At 38.7% G+C, this 8,489-nt stretch overlaps 1 long non-coding RNA gene across 1 annotated transcript; it reads left to right on the top strand.

Moving 5' to 3' along the window:
* Positions 1-1,601: 1,601 nt before the first annotated feature.
* LOC137990642 (uncharacterized) lies at positions 1,602-4,492 on the top strand. Its single transcript, XR_011121534.1, has 3 exons — positions 1,602-1,672; positions 2,579-2,689; positions 4,115-4,492. It is a non-coding gene; the product is annotated as an uncharacterized lncRNA (long non-coding RNA).
* Positions 4,493-8,489: the final 3,997 nt, after the last annotated feature.

Below are 8,489 nucleotides of genomic sequence, written 5' to 3'. Positions count from 1 at the left end.
TTCGCTAATTTAGCTTTTTTGTCATGTACAAATTAGCACCACTTTTTGTTCTTCTTTTTTGCAATCTTATATTTTTTTGACAGCTGTCACTTGGTATTGTGTAATTGTTAGCGCCTAAATCTTATTTAAGTTTCGTTTTTATTCAAAAGTTGTCATAACTGAAGAAGGTCTTTGACCGAAACGTTTTAGTAAATTTTTAATTTTTTAACTTTTTAACGTCAGAAGTTGTCCGTCCTCGCTTCCTTTTTACTCACTATATATATATATATGGGGTGGCTTTGTAAGCTTAACCTCCATCCCAGACATCAGCACTGCACTGATGAGGTCCAGAAGGCCGAAACAGTACTGTCTGCAGTTATATATATATAGAGTGCTTTATAATTAATTGCATAGGAAAGGAAAAATTAAAACATTAAAACACTACAAAACTGTTTCGAAAGGGCCTGATGGTCCTCTCTCGTCGGGTGCATGAAACACTGGCTGACTAACATTCCTTTCATAAGTTGATGGTTCAAGCATGCTTTATCAAATATTTGGTTGTGTGCCGGCACGCACTCGCCAGTTCGTTCCTTTTGTTCAGGGTGCTGGCTCCCGGTTTACATATGTAAAATTTTTCTGTTATGCAAAGATTGCATCTCTTTGATACATTTGAATACGGCCTGGCGCGAGCCATTACTTTCCAGGTTACAGCAAATTCCGTTTTGGTGTCCTTTAGGGACCAGATGTGTTTACTCAACTCGGTTGCCTTCCTTTTGAAAACAGGAAACATACATCGGGCTTACCGCGAACCAATCCAAAACAAGATTCCGAAACCACACGGCTTCATTTAGAAATGAGAACAAAAGGAACGTATTCAACCTTGGTAAAATTAGGATCACCAATTTAACCTAGGTAAAAAAGGATTCAACCTGAGACCGGATTTGACCGACTAAATATACAGTATATTTATTTGTATGTAACATGTGGCAAAAAGGCAACCTTTGATTAAGTGACTGAGGGAACAAACGTAACATCAATCACAGGTCACAGACGTCAATTGATCATGTTCAAGTTTCTTTGCTAACTATCGAACTGGATAAATGAAATAAGTAAATAAATAAATTAAGGAATAAATAAGTTACTAATGAATGATGAAATAGGAGAAACGCTGTATAGAAATGCTATGGATGAAAGCAAAATAAACTGTAAAGTTCTTCTGAGGTTTTCAGTGAAAGAATGAGGCGGTTTTTATGTTAAGAGTTGTTTTGTTCCATATGTCACTCTGGATTTGCGATAATTGATCCTTAGTCTTGGTATAAACAAGGGCCTCTATGGCCTCTTTAGCTAGCATGCGCAAAATCCAAAAGAACTTGATATTTGAACGAATGTTTAGTTAACAATAGATTAACATAGATGCAAAAGACTATTAAATCTGTCGCGTTTTGGGAAAGTTGGTTTGTTAAATTTTCCTCGATGCAGTAGTAATTTTACGGACTAAAGAGAGATTTGTTCTTAAGTCCATTCAAGATAATTAGCCCATGTCGCTCTGTTTTCTTATCTGCTTTTTATCAGTCGTTTGTGCCAAAGAATTAAACGTGAACGTAAACGCTGAGATTAAAACTGTTCATCGCGGAGCCTTTGCTGCGGTAGGAACAGGTAGTCAAGTCAACGTTGGAAATCTCCTTGATGCCACGTAAGTCCTATTAGTTCTGTAGTGGACACATTGCACATAGTCCTTGAGGCGTTAATTTAATGGTAGCCATTGACCTCCTTATACATTCCACTTGCAGGGCTGGCGTAGTGGTGAGAGCACTCGCTCAATTGGTACTCCAGCGCTAGAAGGCTAGACACTTAAATCTTTCTGCTCCACAACGCAGTACACATCATGGCCAAAAACCAGTAGCTTTATTTTAGCGGTTTCGGCCGACCAGCAGAAATATAACAATAGGTTATACTACTATCTAGCACAATAAATTGCGCTACAAGACCTGAATATGCTGCATCAAACAACCAAGCAGTCAGACGGAGTTCAGAAATAACGTGCTTCCGAGAGAAAAAAAAAAGATTTTTTTGTTTTGTTTTGTTTTGTTTTTGTTTTTTTTTTTGTAAACTTTAAAAACAAAGTTGATTGTTTACCTACTATCCTGTGGTTTAGACTAGCCAGACATACCATACAGAAATGTTGAAATTTTTCTTCGTGGTGGGAAAGCAACAAATAGGAAAACGATAATCCCCCTGGCATCGCATCAAATCCGCTAAAGACGGAGACGGGGTGACAAAAAAGGTTACTGAACAACATTTCTGCAAAGTACGTGGATTTAGTTGCAAGAGATTTGTGTTTTCTTTCTTTTAAAACAAATCTGTTCCTTTTTCATACAAACCTTTAAAGAACACACCAGCATACGTAATATGTTATTACACGCTTGGGCGGCCTGTGTAATGAAGCAAACGAAAACCAATACTAGCACACGTTCTTATTCCCGCGCTTCAAGGAAGTCACATTTAACTTTAACTCTGATTGGTTCAACGCTCATTTTGCACGTGTGTCAATCAGTCTGAATTATGCAAGTCAACAGAATCAACATTTGATTTCTTTCAGTGTCCGTCCACAACTCACCGCTGGCCAGAGCAGTTATGATATCAGTGTCTCAGGTGGTAATGCCGCCATTGGTGACAACAGTGAAGTTAATGTTGGCACTGGAGGCCCAAGGTGAGCGAAGGGTCCTTTTACAGATGTACAGAACTTTGTCAACATTGCGCCAGCTCCAACCATGCTTGCGCCAACCATATATATGTTGCCGGTAAAATTTGTCCTCAGCTGGAATCTGTTTTTACCTAGGTTGAATACGCATTCAGATGAATTAAAGAAACTTTTTTGGAGCCTAAATTAAGCGTAAAGAGTAATTAGGGTCGGGTTAGGATTAATTTTGGTTATTAGACATGGGTATCAATTGACTTATTTTACTAAAGGAAATAATCAAAAGAACTGTGTTGGGTTGAGCATGTTCGTCGTTGTAGCGTAGTGGTGAAGACTATAGGTCTAGAAGGTCCGAGTTGAGTACCGGTAAGTGCATAGTTTAGTTCTTTGTTCCCTTAATATGATGTAATGTTGAGACTGAATGGACAGGTGTATGAATACATGTATTCATGCAGAAACCGATTAGATGATACGAAACATTAGGAACATATGTCGAGACGCGTAAGACAGAGCTTGATGGAAGGTACAGGTGTTTTCAGTCCTTTTTGGAGGGTTGAGAGCTGCTTAAACTAGAGTGCACGTTCAGTTTAGGTAAAATGAGGATCACCAATTTAACTAAGGTAAAAACGGATTCAACTTGAGACCGGATTTGGCCGACAACATATATACGATCAAGTGAAGGTAGGATCCGCGCAGTTATGAATGCAAATTTTAGCGATTGCGTAGAGAAGCCTAAAGAATTCAGCACTTTAACGGGGTTTGAACCCCTGACCTCGCGATACAGGTGAGACGCTCTCTATAACTGAGCTATGAACTGGCGGTGGGGGCTGGTCATTTGTGGGTTCTAATGTTCCCGTGATGAACAAATCAACGAATGAAATGATATATGAAAGGAATCATAAATTGAACTGCGTATATGAAATCAAGTGAAGCTATGATCCTCGCAGTTATGAACGCAATGTATCATTTCATTCGTTGATTCATTCATCACGGGAACATTAGAACCCACAAATGACCAGCTCCCAACGTCAGTGGCTTCATAACTCAGTTGGTTAGAGCGTCGCACCGGTATCGCGAGGTCAAGGGTTCAAACCCCTGTTGAAGTCCAGGTTTCTCTACGCAATCGCTAAAATTGCATGCGTCCAGAACTGCGAGGGTCATAGCTTCACTTGATTTCACATCCGCAGTTCAATATATGATTCCTTTCATATATCATTTCGTTTCTTGAAACATATGTACGAGTATAGTCGAATCACCAAACCAGAATTAGTGTTTGCGTCTGTTGTGATTATTTAACTTCACTCAGAATAACCATAACCACTTTTTCACTATGATTTATAATTTTTAGCCTTGTATATACTTTATTTCGTCTTTCTAGTGAATTTTATGCCAGTTAGGACTGTTCTAACCTAAATTGTACGATGTCATTAATTACAGTGGATTTCCAAGTGAAAGCAGTGAAGAGCAAGAACACAAGGACAATAGAGATAACAGAGTGGAAGATGTGGACTGATCGAGAAAGTATAGTGGCAGATAAAGGACCAACCACTAACCTAACAATCCCACACTAACTGTCAGCTGCTATTATATCGCATGGTATTACAAAAGAGCGTTTATTTGCCAATGTGATAAGCGGCTATGCCTTTGTAACCAAAAAAATGGTGTTGTAGTGCTGCTCGGGTAGGCAATTCTGGCCTGGCCGGTTTTTAGATTTACACGTGTTTGCTATTTTTGCAATATTAACACAATATTCATAAACAAGGAATGAATATTGCGGCACTTAATAAGCAGACAAATAATATAAATCAAAGAAAAATAAATTTATGCAGTACAGTAAAGTTATTCTCAAAAAGAAAAAAAAAGCCAAAGCTTTGGTGGCTTAGACAGCACAACGTTAAATAGACTGGGAGATGGTGGAGAAAAAGTAATTGCCAAGAACTAAGTGCAAAGTAATTCATAATTCGTATTACGTAATGACATATCGTTAAAAGAAAAGGAAATAAATCATATTAGCGGAAAAGTAGTTACCCTTTCGCGGGCAAACAGTTCGAAACGCAAGTTTCGATGCTTATGTTCATCACGCAACTGAAAGCAGACTTGGTCACGCAGAAAAAAAAAAAGTGGAAATCTTGTCTAGTCTTATCTTTCCAGTCACCTGCACAGTAGTATCAGTTAATAATTAATTTGCCAAATTAAACCATAGAAAACATAACGGCAAAAATTGTGATCAGCCTGATATACAAAATTTGGGTTCAGTAGGTAGGTAGTTTCTTTTTAAAATTCAGATGGGATAATTCTTCATATTCTCCATACAGCACCAGAGATATATTTTTACATCCTGACCCATTTGTTCGAATGGTGGATAACGCTATCCACTGGATAACTCAATTAGTTTTGCTTGTTTTTTCCCGCTGGATAGTGATTTATTCGGTCTGGGTGAATAGGGTTAGCCACCTTTTGAACAACCGAATCCTGGTCTATTAATATGGACGTTTGCAACAAATCTTGTAGTTTTGCTCAGAGACCATCAGATTACATAGAAGGGGTTGCAAAGAATAACGACGGGATGCTCGTTGAATTACGTTTGATTATATGTGTAAAACGTATCAACCCAAATCTTTAAGCGGTTCGCTTTTAGGGAACCTTCACTCTTGCTACAGAAGAACTTTAAATCGAAGGAAACAACGTTTCGAGACAAATTTGTTCGAATTTTGCTTTTAAAAAAGTGTTCAGTTATATCAGGACAGCTGTATTTTAAAATCGCTTATTTTCACTTTCAAATTTCCCGACGCCATCATTTTCAACAATTGTGACTTTTTACGGTTGTTCCAACAACTTAAAGGGACACGGTCATTCTCGTCTCCAGAGCCTCCCTTTCTTTTGGTCACGTGGTCGGAGAAAATCACGGACATCCGGTAGCGCTGCTTAATTTTTGCCAACTAATCTGCTCATCCTCAGAAATTAATCCGTAGGGAGGACCGTGGGGAGGTCCGTAGGGAGGGAAGAGATGGGAAACTACACAATGAAGTCAAAATGGCCTGTTTCGTGTCAGATGGGTTTCAAGAGCGGTCAGTGTAAAACGCAGACTGCAGACTGCACACCAGGAGTAAAATGGAGACTGAGGTTATAATCTAACTGTTGAAAAAGCCCAAACCCATTAGAAATACTAACAGTTAAGCCTGAATATTGCTTTAGGCCTAATTAGGCAGTTCTTTTCGTTTTCTCGACTATCTGAGAGCCTGGAACAGGCTAAAACCCCTTAGAAATGCTAACCTTCGGCCTAAAACAATATTTGAGCTTAACTGGTAGCATTTCTAATGGGTTTGGGCTTTTTCAACAGTTAAATTATAACCTCAGTCTGCATTTTACCCCTGCTCTGCAGTTTGCGTTTTACACTGACCGTTCTAAGAGGCGTTGGGAGAGTCTATGACTGCACTTAAGTTAAGCGGTTTGGTTTTGAAAGAAGAACAGAAAGCTGCCTTGTATGCCGTTACTTTGAAAAGCAAGATTGTTTATGTATTTTACCGACGGGTTTTGGAAAGTCCCTTAAGCTTTTGTTGTGGACCGCCTTGAGAAAGTCAGTCACAGTTGCGTTCTTGTTGTTTCTCCGCTGAATGCCATCATATCGGATCAAATCGAGAAATTAAAAGAAAGAGGTGTCGGTGGCAAAGGCCTGAAGGAAGATGATCAGTTTGTGAATCAGATTATTGATGACACGGTCAAATTTGTGTATGGAATGTCATGCAGAAGTGTTTGTGGAAAATCAATCAGTGCGGACTCTCCTAAGATGGTCTTTTAGAAATAGGGTTAAAGCCGTGGTAATACATGAGGCACATTTCATCGTACAGTGGTAGGAACTGTTTAATTCTGGTTTGTTTATGTAGTTTATGTATGTAAAGACTGACAGAATAAAAACTTGTTTAACTCGGACGGACGTTTTGCAGTCTTTTCTTGCAAGCTCTAAGCTTATCATAAACTGACATAAGAACTTAAAATTATTTCTATGAGTTAAGACTTATTTTAAAATTGCTTACCTTAGTGTGAAATTTGTATTTTCGTATCTTGTTTATGGTAAAGTTTTCCTTGTTCTTTTTTTGAAAAGGGGTCATAACACTCTAGCTTTCCAAAAGACCAATATTAAAATGGACCTCTGGATGCTGTTGCCAGAAGTCGTTTGTTGATGAAATTTTGATTTCTTCACCGTCAATTTATTTGGATTTTTTATTTACGTCTAGGAAAGATTTTCGACCAGCTTATACGAAGCTTGTTCTTTTGGGATCTTTTATGCCAAAAACCCCAATTTTGGCATTAACAGCAACTGCAGCAGCATGCTATCAAAAAGAAATTAAATGAAGCCTAGGCATGCAAAATGTCATTAATGTGGAGGCCAACCCAAACAGGGAGAACATCTTCTATAGAGTTTTGCCAAGGGGCAACAGAGGTGATGAGAAGTTGATAGACGTGATGAAACCCTATGCACTAGAGCTCAAAGAAAAGGTAATTTCAAGTCCCTTGACAATTTTCTATAGCAACCTTGAAACCTGTGGTGAGTGCTATAGTTATTTTGAGCAAGAACTTGGGGAACAGCAGTTTTATCCTCCTGGGTCTCCTGCAATTTTCAGTAATCGTCCGGTTGCCCAATACCATGCACAGTACCCAGAGGAATACCGTACTAGTCTAGTTAAGAGTTTAATATCATTCTGGTACTTCTGTTGCAAGAGTGCTATTTGTCACAGTTGCATTTGGTTTTGGGATAGATGTACCTACCGTGGAGAGGGTGATACACATTGGCATACCCTACACTATGGAAGACTTTTTTCAGGAAACAGGACAAGCTGGACGAAATGGAAATAGTGCAATGTCTGTACTATATTGCAATTCGTATGACGTTAGTAAGGGTACTGCAGTGATGGAAAGTATTGTGTATGCCACAAATCATCACTGCGAGACAACATGGTTTCATTTGATTTCATACCCGCAGTGCAATATATGATGTATTTCATATATATCTTTCACTCATAATTACTTATCACGGGAAGTTGTGAACTCAGAAGTGACCAGCTCCCAACGTCAGTGGCTTCATAGCTCAGTTAGTTAGAGCATCGCACCGGTATCGCGAGGTTGCGGGTTCAAATCCCGTTTAAGTCCTGAAAAATTTTTCAGGCTCCTCCACGCAATAGAAATTTGCGCTCATCACTGCGAGACAACATGGTTTCATTTGATTTCATACCCGCAGTGCAATATATGATGTATTTCAGTTCGGATTTCGGAAAAACTATTCAACTTCCCATGCTCTAATTCATTTGATAAATAAAATCTCCTCGGCAATTGACCAACGTGAAACTACTGTAGGTGTTTTCCTAGATCTCTCCAAAGCTTTTGACACTCTTGACCATCAAATTTTATTTACCAAGCTGGAGCACTATGGTATCCGTGATGTGGCTCTGCGGTGGATTAAAAGCTACTTTTCATGCCGCCGGCAATTTGTCCAAATTAATCAAACATGTTCTCCAACGCAGACCATTAAGTGTGGAGTTCCTCAGAGATCCATCCTGGGCCCTTTGTTCTTCATATTATACATAAATGATTTTCCTAGAGCTTCCAAATTAACTGAACCTTTGCTTTTTGCTGACGACACTAGTATCTTTCTTTCACACTCTAATCCTAACTACTTGGAGAATGTGCTTAATAATGAGTTACTAAATATTGATGTTTGGTTAAGATGCAATAAGCTCTCGATTAATGTCCAAAAAACAAATTATGTTATATTTATTCCGAGTCAGAGGAAAGTCAATCACAGTTTTTCTCTCTC

The sequence above is a fragment of the Montipora foliosa genome, chromosome 2, assembly GCF_036669935.1.
Source record: "Montipora foliosa isolate CH-2021 chromosome 2, ASM3666993v2, whole genome shotgun sequence".
Classification (NCBI taxonomy): Eukaryota; Metazoa; Cnidaria; class Anthozoa; order Scleractinia; family Acroporidae; genus Montipora; species Montipora foliosa.
This window is presented reverse-complemented; position numbering and strand designations above follow the sequence as displayed.